This window comes from Glycine max, chromosome 12 (assembly GCF_000004515.6).
Source record: "Glycine max cultivar Williams 82 chromosome 12, Glycine_max_v4.0, whole genome shotgun sequence".
Taxonomy (NCBI): Eukaryota; Viridiplantae; Streptophyta; class Magnoliopsida; order Fabales; family Fabaceae; genus Glycine; species Glycine max.
Window position 1 is genome coordinate 24429999 of NC_038248.2, and position 18052 is coordinate 24448050.

General features: G+C 41.6%; 2 non-coding genes across 2 annotated transcripts; one reads left to right on the top strand and one right to left on the bottom strand.

The window, feature by feature from the left end:
• Nucleotides 1-508: 508 nt before the first annotated feature.
• Nucleotides 509-615, bottom strand: LOC112998615 (small nucleolar RNA R71). Its single transcript, XR_003263709.1, has one exon. It is a non-coding gene; the product is annotated as a small nucleolar RNA R71 (small nucleolar RNA).
• A 7786-nt stretch (nt 616-8401) lies between these two features.
• LOC112998646 (small nucleolar RNA R71) lies at nt 8402-8508 on the top strand. Its single transcript, XR_003263740.1, has one exon. It is a non-coding gene; the product is annotated as a small nucleolar RNA R71 (small nucleolar RNA).
• Nucleotides 8509-18052: the final 9544 nt, after the last annotated feature.

Here is an 18052-nt window from a genome sequence, read left to right on the forward strand (position 1 = left end):
TCATTTTGAGCATTCCATAACTGGTGAATCTGTGCATTCTATTATTGGTGATTTTGAACATCCTGATCTTGAGCATTATAATTTTGAGCATTCTGATTCTGAGCATTCTGATTTTGCACATTCTGAGAACATGGCACAACCTCCACCCCGTGAGAGGACTCTAAGGGAAATGGCTGCACCTGATTTCACCTACGAAAGCTTGTGCATCCAATACCCTGATGAGGATGTCCCATATGTTCTTAAAACTGGACTGATTCATTTGCTTCCAAAGTTTCATGGCCTTGCAGGTGAAGACCCGCACAAACATTTGAAAGAATTTCACATTGTCTGCTCCACCATGAAACCCCCAGATGTCCAAGAGGATCACATATTTCTGAAGGCTTTTCCTCATTCATTAGAGGGAGTGGCAAAGGACTGGCTGTATTACCTTGCTCCAAGGTCCATCACGAGCTGGGATGACCTTAAGAGAGTATTCTTAGAAAAAAATTTCCCTGCTTCCAGGACCACAACCATCAGGAAGGATATCTCAGGTATTAGACAACTCAGTGGAGAGAGCCTGTATGAGTATTGGGAGAGATTTAAGAAACTATGTGCCAGTTGCCCCCACCATCAGATTTCAGAACAGCTTCTTCTCCAATATTTTTATAAAGGACTCAGTAATATGGAGAGAAGTATGATAGATGCTGCCAGTGGTGGAGCCCTTGGAGACATGACTCCTGTTGAAGCCAGAAATTTAATTGAGAAGATGGCTTCCAACTCCCAGCAGACCATACATTCCTCCACCAATCCAACAACAGCAACAACCCCAGAAACAACCAACAGTTGAGGCCCCTCCACAACCTTCCCTCGAAGAACTTGTGAGGCAAATGATTGGGAGGGGGGGTTTGTTTGTTTTGTGATTAAAGAGCAGAACAAGTAAACTGGAATACGAAATTACTAATATTAAAAACGGGTTGTTTCCTTTGATTCAGAAGCCATTCTCTTATCCTGGGTTATGGAGAATTCGTCCCTAACAGTCAACCACTTAATCCAACCCTATTTCAATTTACTAAGCGAAAATCAACTTAGGGTTGTCAATACGTGATTAGGCACCACATACACCAGTTAGCCCTTCGTCCATTAAGCATGAACGCAAGTTAGGCTCAGAGGCAATTAATCGAACACGAAGCGTGCACTGATTAATATTCACGAATTTGGGATAACTAGTGAAGGGAAAACTGCCAGGGAACCACATTTCAAGCGAAACCTCAAAGAGAGTTGGGCTTCGTCCTCAAAAGGAAACAACACCAGAAAATCTAGCCTTCCATGGATTCAAACAGAAAACGCAAATGAAACATGAAGCAGAAACGTAAATGAACAAAAACGTAAATGAACAGAAACGTAGATGAAACAGAAACGTAAATGAGAGTAGAAGAAGAAGCAAGAACGAAATTGTAATTAGGAACAGAAAACGTAAAATTGCATTACGTGAACAGTAGCATTAAGCAGAAAAACCAAAACCCTAAAACAAAAGCTCTGAATAATGAATAGCATAACAGAATGCCCTGCACGAATCCCAAGGCTGCTATTTAAAAAGAGTCACTCAAAGGCACTGGGCCCTATTACAATACTCTGGCCCAAAACGAAATAAACACTAAACAACATAAAATAAAATTGCGAAATTTCCTAATTAGAAATTAACTAAGGTAAGCGCTGCTTAATTTGCCCTCTTCAAGTCCATAACCAAAATCCGGATTAAGCCCAATGTTTCATTAATTCCTGAAATTAGATTAAAAACATCAAATTAGCTAAATGAGCCCAAATAATAAAACTGTCTGATTAATTGACAATTAAGACCAATCAGTAATTAAAATGGTGCAAAAAGGGTTTAGAAAATAGAAGAAAATGATGGCACATCAAAACCCCCCATACTTAGCCTTTTGCACTCCTGGGCAAAATGAAACAAAGAACAAAATCCAAGGATATCAAAGAGAGACAAACAAACACATTCACATATTTCTCAATGAACATCAAGGAATGAAAGGAATGGGTAACATCTAACATAAGGAGATCCAAAAAGTCAAGACATTCATGAAAATCATCCAAGCAACCCAATCATGGCAAAATAGTTAATCAGCTCAAGAATGAAAAGTGATAAAGCCTCACAAGATATACACTCTATCTCTCAAGTGTCTAGGCTACTATTTACCCTCAAAGCACCCATGAAAGCAAACACCACATAGACTTGGCAAGATTCTAAAATTGACAATCAACCCACAAACACAAGCACATGAGGATCAAAAGGTCTTTTAAGGTTGTAATGGGGCCAAGGACAAGGTATGGATAAATATGGAATAAGTGGCTAAATCCCAAAGGAATAGAGGAGCAAAGGAGAATAAGTGCATATTAAGAAAAAAAATAAGAAAATAAAAAGAAGTAAAGATAAAAATTAAACATGAAGAGTAGAACCAAGATTTTCATCATTCTTGTGCCATTTAAGATCTTATTCACTCAACTTTATTGCTTTTCTTTTTCTTTTTTCGATTTTTTTTTTCGAATATTTTTTTTTTTTTACTCTATAGCCTTTGAGAAACAACATTTCATTCAGCATGTCCAACATTTAACCAATATACAATGTACATCAAGTATGGCCCAAAATACATCATGAAGCATAGCCAACAAAACAAGTTGTCCAATGAAACAAAAACCCCCCATACTTATTCCCAAAACAATTCCAAAACTCCAAAATTCCTTAAGGATATGGTGATATCATGGTTTTTCACTTAAGGCTTGTAGTGAGCTTCAAAACACGGAAAGGGAAACAAGGCTCAAAAGGGCTATCAAAGGAATTAATTCAAGGTAAGTCTATTTGGCTAGAAGCTTATAAGAACAAAATTGCCTCAATCATTTCCAAATATGCATGTGAATTAGGACGCATCAACAAGAATCAAGCCAAGGCTATTGTGCAAGCAATCAATGAGGCAAAACACACCAAATGATTATGATGATGGATGGCTCAAATTCTCACAAAGGTAAAATCATCACTTTCAAATTGAGCTTTCAAAACTATCATGACATGTAGAGAAGAATCAAGGATTTCAAGTCACAAAATGTCAAGAACTTTTATTTTCAAAACAATTACCCATTTCTTGAACATATCCTATAATTCAAAGAAAAACATACAAAGTCGTACGTGCACACAAAATTGACCCAAAATATTAAACTAAAAATCCGACGAAACTAACAACATTAACAAATTAACACAACTAACAAATTAACAAAACCAACAAAACTAGCAAAACCAAAGAATACTCCCCCCCCCCCCCCCCCATACTTAAACAACACATTGTCCTCAATGTAGCACAATTAAAAGATTAAAAACAATTAAATCATCAAAGAGAATCGGACAAGTGTAATAAAAGCAAAGAAGGAGATAGGAAAAGAAAAACTCCCTAAGTCATGGTGGAGGAAGAGTAGGGTGGAGTAAGGAAGTCTCTTCCACCACTACGTCCACTAAAGAAGGGTTCGTGAGGAATGGCTTAAGTCGATGTCCATTGACCTTGAAGCTCTTGTTTGTGGAGTTGCTTTTGATCTCAACTGTACCATAAGGAAAAACATTAGTAACAACAAAAGGACCAATCCACTTAGACCTCAACTTACCACTCATGAGTCCAAGCCTAGAATTATACAATAACACTTTTTGCCCAACCACGAAGTCTTTTTTAACTATCATACTATCATGGAACTTCTTGGTCTTTTCTTTGTAGAACTTGGCATTCTCGTAGGCTTCTAGGCGGATTTCATCTAACTCACTCAGTTGCAACTTCCTTTCCTCGCCAGCTTTATCCATAGAGAAGTTGCAAGTCTTCACTGCCCAGTATGCTTTGTGCTCAATTTCTACTGGAAGATGACATGCTTTTCCAAAGACAACCCGATAAGGAGACATTCCTATAGGTGCTTTGTTGGCAGTCCGATGTGCCCAGAGAGCATCATCAAGCCTGGTACTCCAATCTTTCCTGCTTGGCTGCACAATCTTCTCTAGAATTCTCTTGATTTCCCTGTTAGAAATTTCTGCCTGTCCATTAGTCTGGGGGTGGTATGGTGTGGATACCCTGTGTACCACCCCGTACTTTTTAAGCAGGGCATGCATTGTCCTGTTGCAAAAATGGGTTCCTTGATCACTAACAATTGCTTTAGGTACTCCAAACCTGCAAAACAGATTAGACCTGACAAAGTCTGTGACAACTTTAGCATCATTAGTTCTAGTGGGCTTGGCTTCCACCCATTTTGAAACATAGTCAACTGCAAGGAGAATGTAAACATAACCAAAAGAGACAGGAAAAGGACCCATGAAATCTATACCCCAGACATCAAACACCTCACAGAATAGCATAGGTTGCTGAGGCATTTGTTGTCGCCATGTAAGTGTATTTCCTGCTATCTGACACTGCTCACAAGTGCTGCAGATCTTCCACGCATCTTTAAAGATGGTGGGCCAATAAAAACCACAATCAAGCACTTTGCGAGCTGTCCTTTGAACACCCAGATGACCTCCCGGTGCGGAAGAATGACAGAACTGCAGGACAGAGTCAGTCTCATGATCTGGAATGCACCTTCTAATGACCTGATCACTGCACAATTTCCACAAGTAGGGGTCATCCCAAATAAAATGCTTAGCATCACTTTTAATTTTATCTTTTTGGGCCTTAGATGCTAAGGGAGGAAAAACAGAGGCAACTAAATAATTGACAATGTTAGCAAACCAGGGAGTAGAAAGAGAGTCAGAAATACTATACAGTATATACAAATGATCATCCGGGAAATCATCCCGAATAGGTGAATCTGCATCAGAGACACGTTCGATCCGACTCAAATGATCAGCAACTAGATTTTGTGCTCCGCTCCTATCACGGATCTCCAAGTCAAACTCTTGGAGCCAGAGCATCCATCGGATCAACCTAGGCTTAGAATCAGCCTTCTTCAACAAGTACTTTAGAGCTGCATGGTCAGTATAAACAATAATGCGAGTACCAAGCAAATAAGATCGAAATTTTTCAAGAGCAAAAACTATGGCTAGAAGCTCTTTCTCAGTAGTAGTATAATTTGCTTGGGCAGCATCTAAAGTCCTAGAAGCATAATATATCACCCTGGGCAATTTATCAATTTTCTGAGCAAGGACAACCCCCAATGCATAATTTGATGCATCACACATAAGCTCAAAAGGGGCTGTCCAGTCAGGTGCCTGGATGATGGGGGTGGTAGTCAGCGCTCTTTTGAGGCAATCAAAAGCCTCTTTGCATCTGTCATTAAAGTCAAACTCCACCTCCTTTTGCAACAAGTTGGACAATGGAAGGGCTACTTTGCTAAAATCCCTTATAAAGCGCCTGTAGAATCCTGCATGACCAAGAAAAGATCGCACCTCTCGCACACAAGAGGGGTAAGGCAATTGTGAAATAACAGAAATTTTTGCAGGATCTACTTCAATACCCTTATTGGAAATAATGTGGCCTAAAACTATACCTTGCTCAACCATAAAATGACATTTTTCAAAATTTAGAACAAGGTTAGTTTCAATGCATCTATTCAAAACTTTTTCCAAACTATTCAAACAACCATCAAAAGAGGATCCATATACAGTGAAATCATCCATGAACACCTCTATGCAATTTTCTAAAAATCACTGAAAATACTAATCATGCACCGCTGGAAGGTACCAGGGGCATTGCATAGGCCGAAAGGCATCCTCCTATAGGAAAAAGTGTCGAAGGGGCAGGTGAATGTGGTCTTTTCCAGATCCTCAGGAGCAATAGTAATTTGCATATAACCAGAAAAACCATCAAGGAAACAGTAGTGGGATTTACCTGCCAGGAGTTCAAGCATCTGGTCAATGAATGGCAGGGGAAAATGGTCCTTTTTGGTAACCTGGTTCAGCCTCCTATAATCAATGCAGACCCTCCAACTGTTCTGCACCCGAGTAGGAATTAGCTCCTCCTTCTCGTTTTTTATCACTGTGAGGCCGGTCTTCTTCGGGACTACCTGGACGGGACTCACCCATTGGCTGTCAGAGATAGGATAAATGATTCCAGCTTGCAAAAGCTTGGTTATCTCCTTCTTCACTACATCAAGAATCACCGGGTTGAGTCTTCTCTATGGCTGTCTTACTGGTTTAGCTCCATCCTCTAAATTTATTCGATGCATACATGTGGATGGGCTAATACCAGGAATGTCCGCCAGGGTCCAGCCTATAGCCTTCTTATGCTTCTTGAGAACTGACAACAACTTCTCCTCTTGCTCATCAGCAAGGGAGGCAGATATAATCACTGGAAAACGCTTGCTATCATCCAAGTAAGCGTATTTTAAATTTGATGGCAGAGGCTTCAATTCTGGTGTGGTCGGCTGGACAGTGGTAGAAGGGGATGGTTTCTCAACCTTTACCTCATAAAGAAAGTCAGAGGTATGTGTACTTCCTAAAACATGGTTAGTCCTATCTGACTCTATAAAATCAATCTCAAGAGGTAAAACACCACCACCAGGCATGCAATCAATATCACTCTCAGATTCACTCTCAGCATCAAATTCAGACATATGATCAAGTACAATTTCAGACTCAATGCATGAAGAGTGAGAGGCATGCATATTAGAATAAAGATCAGTCATGTATTCATCAACAACATGGTCAATTATTTCAGCACGAAATACAGAAAGATCTTCAGATGGGTATTTCATAGCATCTAGAATATTAAAATGAACAGTTATGTCACCAAATTCCATAGACAGTGTGCCTGCATAAACATCTATCTTAGTTCTAGCAGTTTTCATAAAGGGTCTGCCTAGAATGATGGGAACTGATCCTTGAGAAAATCCATCTTCCATATTCAAAATATAAAAACCAACAGGGAAAATCAGTTCACCAACTCTAACTAAGACATCTTCTATGAAACCAACAGGGTAGGCAACACTTCTATTAGCTAAATGAATTACCACATCAGTTGACAGCAAGGGGCCTAGAGATAGAGAATTAAAAATAGACAGAGGCATAACACTAACAGAAGCTCCTAAATCTAGCATGGCATTGTCAAACTTACTATTCCCTATGATACAAGGTATGCTGAATGTACCTGGATCTTTGCATTTTTCAGGAATTTGAGGAACAGATTTACCAATCAATGCGAAGACATTTCTGCCCATGCTAATCCGTTCACTTCCTTTAAGCTTCCGCTTATTAGTGCACAACTCCTTCAAGAATTTGGCATATCTTGGAATTTGCTTTATCGCATCCAACAGAGGTATGTTTACCTCTACTTTTCTAAACGTTTCCAAGATCTCTTTCTCTGCCTCTTCCATTTTTTTGTTGGAAACTGCTCTTGGAGGGAATGGAAGAGGGGGAATGTGCTGCTTCTTCAATTCAGAATTACCTGTGGAAGAAGATTCACCTGCACAGAAATTTTTAGGTAAATTTTTGTCATCACCTTTTTCTGGAATAGAGTGAAGTTTGGCAGGTTCATTTGCAGATGAGGACGGTGCTACGGGTTGAGGTCCTTGACATTGCTTTCCCGACCTCAATGAAATGGCACTGACATTTTTGGGATTTTGGACAGCTTGAGAAGGCAGCTTGTCAGAATTCTGGGACTGTTGTTGATTCAATTGGGTAGCCAATTGTCCCATCTGATTGGTTAAGCTCTGAATGAAGGCTCTGGTCTCTTGCTGAAACTGCATGTTCTGCATAGTCATTTGCCTCACAAGTTCTTCGAGGGAAGGTTGTGGAGGGGCCTCAACTGTTGGCTGTTTCTGGGGTTGTTGCTGTTGTTGGATTGGTGGAGGAATGTATGGTCTGCTTGGGCCAGCAACATTTTGGAAGGAAGGAGTAAGCTGTTGTTGTTGTTGCTGAGGGCTGGACCATCTGAGGTTAGGGTGATTCCTCCATCCGGGGTTGTATCTGTTGCTGGAGAGGTCATAATTGTTCTGCTGTGGTTGATTTTGCTGCTGAGGTTGAGGAGGTCTATTGTAAATATTTGCAGCATAAGCTTCAGGCTGCTCAATTGCTCCAGGTTGCTGCATGGAAGGGCAAAGGTCTGTATGGTGGTCAGCAGAGGAGCACAAACCACAAACCCTTGCAACAGGTACAGATTTCTGATTCAAGGCCAGCTGGGTTACCAAGTTAACCAATGCATCCAGTTTGCCTTCAAGCTTCTTAGTTTCAGATGATGCAGATGGGTTTGTAGCTACCTCATGCACTCCTCTAATGACTATGGCATCATTTCTGGCGCTAAACTGCTGGGAGTTGGAAGCCATCTTCTCAATTAAATTTCTGGCTTCAGCAGGAGTCATGTCTCCAAGGGCTCCACCACTGGCAGCATCTATCATACTTCTCTCCATATTACTGAGTCCTTCATAAAAATATTGGAGAAGAAGCTGTTCTGAAATCTGATGGTGGGGGCAACTGGCACATAGTTTCTTAAATCTCTCCCAGTACTCATACAGGCTCTCTCCACTGAGTTGTCTAATACCTGAGATATCCTTCCTGATGGCTGTGGTCCTGGAAGCAGGGAAATTTTTTTCTAAGAATACTCTTTTAAGGTCATCCCAGCTCGTGATGGACCTTGGAGCAAGGTAATACAGCCAGTCCTTTGCCACTCCCTCTAATGAATGAGGAAAAGCCTTCAGAAATATGTGATCCTCTTGGACATCTGGGGGTTTCATGGTTGAGCAGACAATGTGAAATTCTTTCAAATGTTTGTGCGGGTCTTCACCTGCAAGGCCATGAAACTTTGGAAGCAAATGAATCAGTCCAGTTTTAAGAACATATGGGACATCCTCATCAGGGTATTGGATGCACAAGCTTTCGTAGGTGAAATCAGGTGCAGCCATTTCCCTTAGAGTCCTCTCATGGGGTGGAGGTTGTGCCATGTTCTCAGAATGTGCAAAATCAGAATGCTCAGAATCAGAATGCTCAAAATTATAATGCTCAAGATCAGGATGTTCAAAATCACCAATAACAGAATGCACAGATTCACTAGTAATGGAATGCTCAGAATGATCAAAAGGTATAAAATGATGCCTAACTAATCTATGAAATGTCCTATCTATCTCAAGATCAAAGGGTTGTAAGTCAGATGGATTGCCTCTAGTCATACACTACATTCAGCATGCACACAACTAGTTGCCTTATCATGTAAATAAAGGTGTAGGTTTGAACTACAGCTACCCTCAAATGATATCCAAATGACTTGAAATTTTGTGTCAACCTTATAAAATGATGAGAAGATAGCACAAAAAATTTCAGACAAAAATTCAAAGTCTAACTATGAAAGCTAAAAATGGTAAGTTAAGAAAAATAAGTGAATAAAACTTGAAAAATAAAAAACTTTTGACAGAATCGCTTTTTTTGGACGATGGAGACCTCAGCCGGCCTACGGCGGGCTGCCACGGAGTAGGAAATTTTTTTCTACCCCAAATGCATATATAATAATTGCGATTCTGATAACCGGAGCAAAAGTTGGCCGTTTGAAGTTTTGACAAACACAAATTTTGCTAGTTTTTTGGAACTTTCAAATCTGACCAAACTAAAGGCTCTAGCTATTTTTCCCACAAAATATGGATTAAAAGAAGTTACCACAAAAAAATTCAGCCAAAAATAACAACTCTAGCTACTAAAACAAAAAATCTCAAATAATTTAGCATGGGTGGTCGCTAAAATCCATCTCTAATTGATTTCTACTACTACTCTGTTTTTGCCGCAAGCACAATCTTCACACCAAGACTGAAACAGGGGAAACGGGGAAACGCTTAATGGAAAAACTGAAACAGAACACACAATAAACAAAATACCAGGACACTAAAACACACTAACACACATACTAACAATTTAAACATAAAACACGAAAGGATTAAACACACAACACTAGCTAGCTATTATGAACCTTTGAACACTGCTCCCTGGCAACGGCGCCAAATTTGATCGAGGCCGTACCCGAATCAAATAAACATGAAAATGCAGTAACTAGGAAGTGATCCTAGGTCGTTTCCCAACGAGCAGTGACAAACCAAATGTTCATAATATACTTGCAGTAACAGTAACGATTGGGGGTGTCATACCCTAATTTCGTCCGGGGACCTTTGCTCGATGACGTGCGACCATTCTTTGGTCCTCGTGAGGTGCTTGGCACCCATCATTAGGCAATTTGTGAAATTCCAGGACATGCCGAAAAACCAAAAAAATATTGATGCACAATCCGTAAGTTTCCGTGACACACCGGAAATCAAATGGAAGCATCGTTGCATAATTAAGTGAGGTTCCGTAACATTCCGTAAGTCAAAAAGGGGATGATTATGTAATCCGCAAGGTTCCGTAACATTACGGAAAGAAAACAAGTATCGTTACGAAATTCGTAAGTTTCCGTAACTTTACGAAAAAAGAATCACCAAAAAACAGCAGAGGGGGGTGTACTTAGTAAAAATGGGGGTGCAAATAGCACCCAGGCCCATTTGGGCCCTCCAGAAGATTCCTCCAGAAGGCGGTTGCTTCTGGAGGAAGCAACCCTGCTCGCCTGGGCGAGCTGAGCTCGCCTGGGCGAGCTGGGCGGCAACCACCTCCCCTATTTTGCTATAAATAGGGGAGGAAGTGAAGAAGAAAGGGGTCCAGCCCCTTAGGCACTTCTCTCTCTTTCGAATTTGCTTGGAAAAATTGTTTCCGTGAAGAAAATCTAAGCCGAGGCGCTTCCGAAACGTTTCCGTAACGTTTTCCGTGAGGAATTTCGCAAAGATTTCAACCGTTCTTCGACGTTCTTCATTCGTTCTTCATCGTTCTTCGATCTTCAACGGGTAAGTACCTCGAACCAAGCTTTTCGATTCATTCTATGCACCCGTAGTGGTCCACATTGTGTTTCGTGCATTTTTATTCTCGTTTTGTTTACTTTTTATACCCCCTGTTGACGTGCTTAAGCCATTTTACTTAAGTCATTTCTCGCTTAACTTAAAAATAAAATAAATTTCCACCGAACGTTTGAATTGTATTATCCATTAACTTCGGTTAAAATAAATTCCGACCGTTCGGTCATGCCGTAACCACGTTGGAAATCAAAAAGAGGTAAAAAATAATATAATAATCAAAAAGACATCTTTTAGTAAAATAAAGCGGAAAATCAATCGGACGTTTTCTCTTTGGGATTTCTCATTCTTAATCGAATTGATTAATAACTAAAGTGAAACTAAGGCTAAAATCAACTCGCCTAGTCAAGCTCGTCCACAAAAATAGGCTTTTGAAGTTCGTCATTTCAATTTCTCACTAAGTAAAATGGATCATTTTTAAGGTCCAACGCCTTAAAATGATCACCTCTTAAGTAAAAAAGGCATCACTTGATAAGAAAGAACTACGTAGGTCTGAGTTCCTCATTGAGGATACGTAGGAGCAAAAGCCCCGCTTTTGTCGACCACCCCAAGAGATCGTTAATGGTCCAATGCCTTAACGTTTCTCTCCTTTCAAAAACAAGAGATCGTTAATGGTCCAACGCCTTAACGTTTCTCACCTTTCAAAATCAAAAGACCGTTTAATGGTTCAACACCTTAAATGACCTTTTGTTCAATAAAAACATATTTTGCAAAAAAGACAAAAACAACTTAACCAAACACTTTGTTCCGAAAGAACTACGTAGGTCTGATTTTCTCATCCCAAATTGAGGAATACGTAGGAGCAAAGGGAAACACCCTTGTCGACCACAAAAAAAGAAAAATATAAAAAGGGTATAAAGGATATAGAGACATAAAAAGGGAACATAAAAAAATCAAAGTCATGTTTGCACATTCGATTAAAGGCTGCCGTCCCTTGGGGCGGACGTGTGGGGTGCTAATACCTTCCCCGTGCGTAAATACAACTCCCGAACCTTTCACTTAAAATTTCGTAGATCGCGTCTTTTCCGGTTTTTCCGACGTTTTCCTCAAATAAACGTTGGTGGCGACTCCGCGCGTATTCCTTTCGTGGAACACGCATCCCGCGAGTCTTGCGTCGCCCTCCCGCCGAAGGGTAGGTTGCGACAGTTGGCGACTCCACTGGGGACTGTTTTTAGAGAGTTAGGCCATTTAATTTTGTGCAATGTTTTACCGTGACTTACCCCTTTGTTGGTTTCCTTTCATTATGTTCTTGTGTATATAAACTCTTCGTTGCTTTTAGTGCGTTTTAAATGTATGCATGAAGTAAATATTTATTCATTTGATGCACACAAACACCAACACTATTTGCACACACTGTGAGTGAAAAAGGGCCCTATACCCGGGTTCATGGGAGCATAAGGAGTGGAGGTGAATCTGTGATCATGCTAGGTCTCCGACTTGCTTGATTACAGTGAACCCTCATCTAGAGCTTTTCTCTTTGAAAACCTATTGTTGCTAGTAGTCCCTACTGCTACAATATGTTCTTCAAAGGGGATGATACCTCTAGAAACCATCAAGAGAGATATAACTACCTTGGGGATTATTGCTAAAAGCCTAGTTAGTTCTCTCCCTTATAGGTCCCTTAAATAGGGCACGAAGCAAACACGCTGCGTGCCATTTTTCACGCTGCCATGCATGAGTATCATATACCCTTTTGCTTATGTTCGGTAAATATTGTCATACTGTGCACATTCCCGCATTGTGTCTTTTGCATAGGCATTGCATATGGGTTCTGTCTTGATCCCTTGTGTAAACAAACCAACGGAGGGTCCGTGTCGCCTTCTTAAAAACGTACGTTGGGGCACTTTGCTACCCCTAGACGTTGTGTCTAAGAAGGGGACGAATTCCCCGGACCCCCGCATTCCTAGATTGCATCTGTGTCATATGCATTTCTTCATGCATTCATCCATTCCACCCATGATAGATGTCAGAGTTTTGATTCGCACTAGATATTATTTCACTTTAGTAAAACATGGGATCAAGTCAAAAGCCTTCGCTTAAAAAAGAGGTTTTATCAAGTCAAAATCAAGAGCTTAGAGGTCACCAGTTTACGAAAGTTGGGGCAATTAATGGGTCAACTTCAACGGCAAGCCTTCCGCAAAGCCTATGGTAAGATTTGGGACCTAGCTAGGGTAGAAGTCTCCATGGAACCGATTGCATCCCTTTCCCAGTATTATGACCAGCCCCTAAGGTGCTTCACATTTGAGGACTTCCAGCTAGTGCCGACTGTGAAAGAGTTTGAAGAAATCCTGGGATGCCCACTGGGAGGAAGGAAGCCATATCTTTTCTCTGGGTTCTATCCCTCCACGACAAGAGTTGCCAAGGTGGTGAAAATCTCAGCACAAGAGTGGGACCGTGTAAAGCAAAACAGGAATGGGGTAGTCGGAGTACCAAGGAAGTGTTTGGAGGAAAGGGCAAAGGCCTTGGCAAATCAAGGCGAATGGGCTTTCTTTTATTGACGTCTTGGCGGTTTTGATCTTTGGAGTTGTCCTCTTTCCAAATATGGAAGGGTTAGTGGACCTAGCAGCGATTGACGCTTTCCTCGCCTTTCATCATGGCAAGGAAAGCCCGGTCGTCGCCATTTTGGCCATGTATGACACGTTCGACCGGGGATGTGAAAAGAGCGGCGCAAGAATTGTTTGTTGTGCACCAACTCTTGGCTAGCATGGAGGGGCGTCTGTTAAATGGTTCCCTCGCTAGAAGGAAGGAAGAATCAGGATTCTATCTTCATGCGAAGGATGCCCCATGAGAGGAGTGCCATTAGACGAAAGCATCACGCCTTTCATCGCACGGGGTTTTAGTGACCACAACGCGAGGGTACTCCAAGGAGTTCGCAAGGCATGGGATGCGGCGTGAAGAAAGGACAGAGAGCTTAGGGGAAGCAGTAATGGGATCATCGGCGGCTATCATAAGTGGCTGAGAGTCCGAACACAAGGATGGGATTGGCTCCCAAATCTAAAGACTGTGAGGGACGATGAGGTTAAAGCTTCAGAAGAAAGTGATGAGGTACAAGCCCTAAAGGCAGAGCTTGAAAGAGCCCGAGTAGTCGAAGAGAAGTTCAAGTCCATAGCCATCAAAGTCTGAAAAGAGTATGATGAACTAAGGGACGTCAATATGGCCACCGCTGATGCCTTGGAACGAGAAACCAAGAAGGCCCAAAAGGAAGAACACGTGCCAGCAAAGTTTTGAGGGGCTTTATAGGGCAGCAATAGTGAGCTCAAGCTCTAAAGAGGTGAAAGGAATCATCACGGGTCAAAGGCATGATCTTGAAGGACGAGCTAAAGGTTTGCCTTAGGTCGAAAAGAAATTTGTCCCAACAGTTAAGCGAGACTGAAGGGAATATGTGGGCCATCATCGATAAGTGCAAAGAGAAGCTAAATCTAGCGGCGACTCACGAGCAAAGGCTAGAGGATGAGTACGCCAAGATATCAGCAGAAAGGGAAGCAAGGGAAAGGGTAATTGATTCATTGCACCAAGAGGCAACAATGTGGACGGACCGATTTGCTCTTACTTTGAACAGGAGTCAAGAACTTCCCCCATTCCTAGCCAAGGCCAAAGCAGTGGCGGACACCTACTCCGCCCCCGAAGAGATCCACGGACTTCTCAGCTATTGTCAGCATATGATAGACTTAATGGACCATATGATTAGAAACCGCTAGGAAGTTTGTATTGTCGCTCAGATCTTGACTAGTTATAACTTTTTGAATAAAATGAGTTGGTCCCATGTTTCTACTCCAAAAAGCTTGTGCAAATCAAGTCACTCCCGCATTTTATCTCTAGCATGCATTGTATGTTGGTCTCGTCCTTTGTCACGGGAAGCCGGAAGGTCCATATCACCTTCTTAATTGTACACATGGGGCACTGCGCCCCCAAATGCGCAAGTAAGAAGAGATAATTTTCCGGGCTCTCGTGTCCGTAAAATGCATTCATATCATGCATCGCATAAGCATCTCTTCATAACATCATAATGGACATATCCTGCATTTGTCCGTTATCATATTCCAGCCTCACATTTTGCATGAGTCATGGCATTATCATGCATATGCGTTCAACAAACTTTTTGATCTGCAAAATTGCATACCATTTGTTTTCATGTTTGCTCATCCTTGCGTTTTCCTCTACAAAACAAAAACAAAAAAAGGGGAAGCGTGAAACTTCACACTACATTCTTAGTTTCATGTGTTAGGCACCATGAGCCAACCATGTTGGGATCATAAACCCATTTCACTTAAAAACAAAATAATTGAACATGGTACCTAATGCATGGTTAACTAGGAAATGGTGTTTCTTCGGGCATCTCAATTTCATAATTACATTTTCCATGCATAAGCTTAAAGTATGCCCGAGTCATTCATCCCTATGAGATGTTGTTGAAGTATTGGCGATCAGAATTGCCATTCCTTGGATTACGGGGTTGAACCAAGCTCAAGCTTTTACAAAAAGGTTCATCAAGTCAAGTTGAAATATGGAAGTAACCGTCCTGCAAAATTGGGGCAAAAGATGAATCGAGTCACATCACTGCTTCGTCTACTGCTAAACATATTTAGGATTGTTGATGTCCTTGTTACTTCCAGTTTCACCTTGACAAAGATGTCATGGACCATGTTGAAAATCTAAATTGATTCAACCCCATATCCTGCGTAAAAATTCGCAATACTTCGACTGTACATCATTCGCATGCATCCATGCTTTTCATTGGTTGCATTGCTCATGGCATTCTTTCCTTGAAAAATAAAATAAAATAAAATAAAATGAACTTATAAAAAAGAAAAGAACATGCTTTACGGCGTCCTCACCGAACTTGTGCTAGAGCTAGAGTAATGGGTGAAGTAGAGGAGATACAAGAGAAGATGAAGGCCGACATGGAGGCCATTAAAGAGAAAATGGCCACAATGATGGAGGCCATGATGAGCGTGAAGAAGATAATGGAAGCCAATGCGGTTGCAATTGCCGCTACCAGCGTTGTTGCTAAGGTGAACCTGATGTCCTCATCTGGCCTCAAGCAAATGAATCATCCAACCTCAAATATGATAGGCAAAGATTTGGGAAGTACGGACGACCCCATGATGTGCAAATTCAAAACGAGCACGCCTTCCCATCCTATGGCTTGCCTCCCAACTATACACCACCCAATGTGGCATACACTCTCAATGAAAATCTCAATAACTCCACTCCTATACCCATTGAAAGCCAGCAACCCCAAACTGATCATGCACATGTCTCTTAAACCGTGGAAGAGACCCATGAAATTCCCCATCACAATCTAGCCGACTTTGAGCCTTGGCTCGGATATACCACTGAAGGGCAAGCAGTTGGTGGTATACCCCTACAAAACCCTTTGGAGGGCCCTCAGTATCACCCACAACTGCACCTCTTGCATTCCACAGCGGTTAGAAACCCTCATGACTATGGCAGGAATGGGAAAGTTGGATCATCTAGAGGAAAGACTCAGGGCCATTGAAGGAGGTGAAGATTATGCCTTTGCTAACCTAGGAGAGTTGTTCCTAATACCCAAACATGGTCATTCCCAAGTTCAAGGTGCCGGACTTTGGCAAGTACAAGGGGACTACTCGCTCCAAGAACCATCTAAAGATGTACTGTCGGAAGATGGGGGCATACGCAAAAGATGAGAAACTGCTGATACATTTTTCCTGAGAAAGTCTTACTAGGACAACTGTCGCCTGGTATACTAACTTAGGAACCTTCTTGAGTCCATTCTTGGAAGGACCTAATGGTTGCCTTCATTAGGCAGTGTCAGTACAATTCTGATATGGCTCCGGATAGGATGCAACTACAAAAAGTGTGCAAAAAGGGGGCACGAATCTTTCAAAGAATACGCCCAAAGATGGAGGGACTTGGCAACTCAAGTAGCACCCCCAAAAATAGAGAAAGAGATTATCACAATGATAGTAGACACATGACCGGTGTTCTGCTATGAAAAATGGTGGGCTGCGCACCCTCAAAGCTTTGCAGATTTGGTCTTCGCCAGTGAAAGGATCAATGTGGGTCCGAAAAGAGGCAAATTTGATCATCCTACTAGGATGACTGAGAAAACTGGGGCAAATAAAGAGGGTGAGAAAGAGGGAGAAACCCATGCTGTGACTGCCATTCCTATACGGCCAAGTTTCCCACCAACCCAATAATGTCATTACTCAGCCAATAACAAACCTCCTCCTTACCCACCACCCAGTTATCCACAAAGGCCATCCCTAAATCAACCACAAAGCCTGTCTACCGCACTTCCAATGACGAAGACCACCTTTAGCACAAACCAAAAAAAAAAAAAAAAAAAAAACACCAACAAAAAGGAATTTTGCAGCAAAAAGCCTGTAGGGTTCACCCCAAATTCGGTTCACCCCAAATTCCGTTGTCATATGCTGACTTGCTCCCATATCTACTTGATAATTCAATGGTAGCCATAACCCTAGCCAAGGTTCATTAACCTCCATTTCTCCGAGAATACGACTCAAACGCAACGTGTGCTTGTCACGGAGAAGCCCCGGGGCGTTCCATTGAGCATGGTAGGGCTCTGAAGCGTAAGGTGCAAGGTCTAATTGATGCGGGCTGGCTGAAATTTGAGGAGAATTGCGTGTAAATCCTAACATTGACAAGAGATGCCACACATGGGGCAATTTTGAAAGCTGTTGTTAGGTGTCCCTAATGACTCATCAGGGTTTCCAAGTTTATGCCATTATTGTAAACCACAGCTACAATGTTAAATGAAATGGATATCTTTGTCCCTCATCCTCTCACAAACGCATGTTTGCTTATTCAACTTTCATCGGAATGTGGGTGCAAGCCATTGGTTTGTTTGCTCAAGCGACCTGCGCTCCTGAGTGTTGACTTCCAAGACTGTTCAATCAGAGATTACTCGTCTTGCACGTTGGTGGGGGTGCCGTAAAAAAACGATGGTGGGGGTGCCGTAAAACAACGAGCAAAGTTCAAAACAAATAAGTTTCAAAATAAAAAATAAAAAGGCATTTGATTGACTGTGCTTTCAAGACGTTCATGTGACCTCATTTTATCATCCTGGAAAGTTTGTCTTTTTAGAGAGAAGTGAGTTATCAAGAATAGGATGTTGGACAAATGGCCTCAGTTACCTTGTGAAGAAGAGGGGATTGAATTAAGATACGAATATTATTCCCCA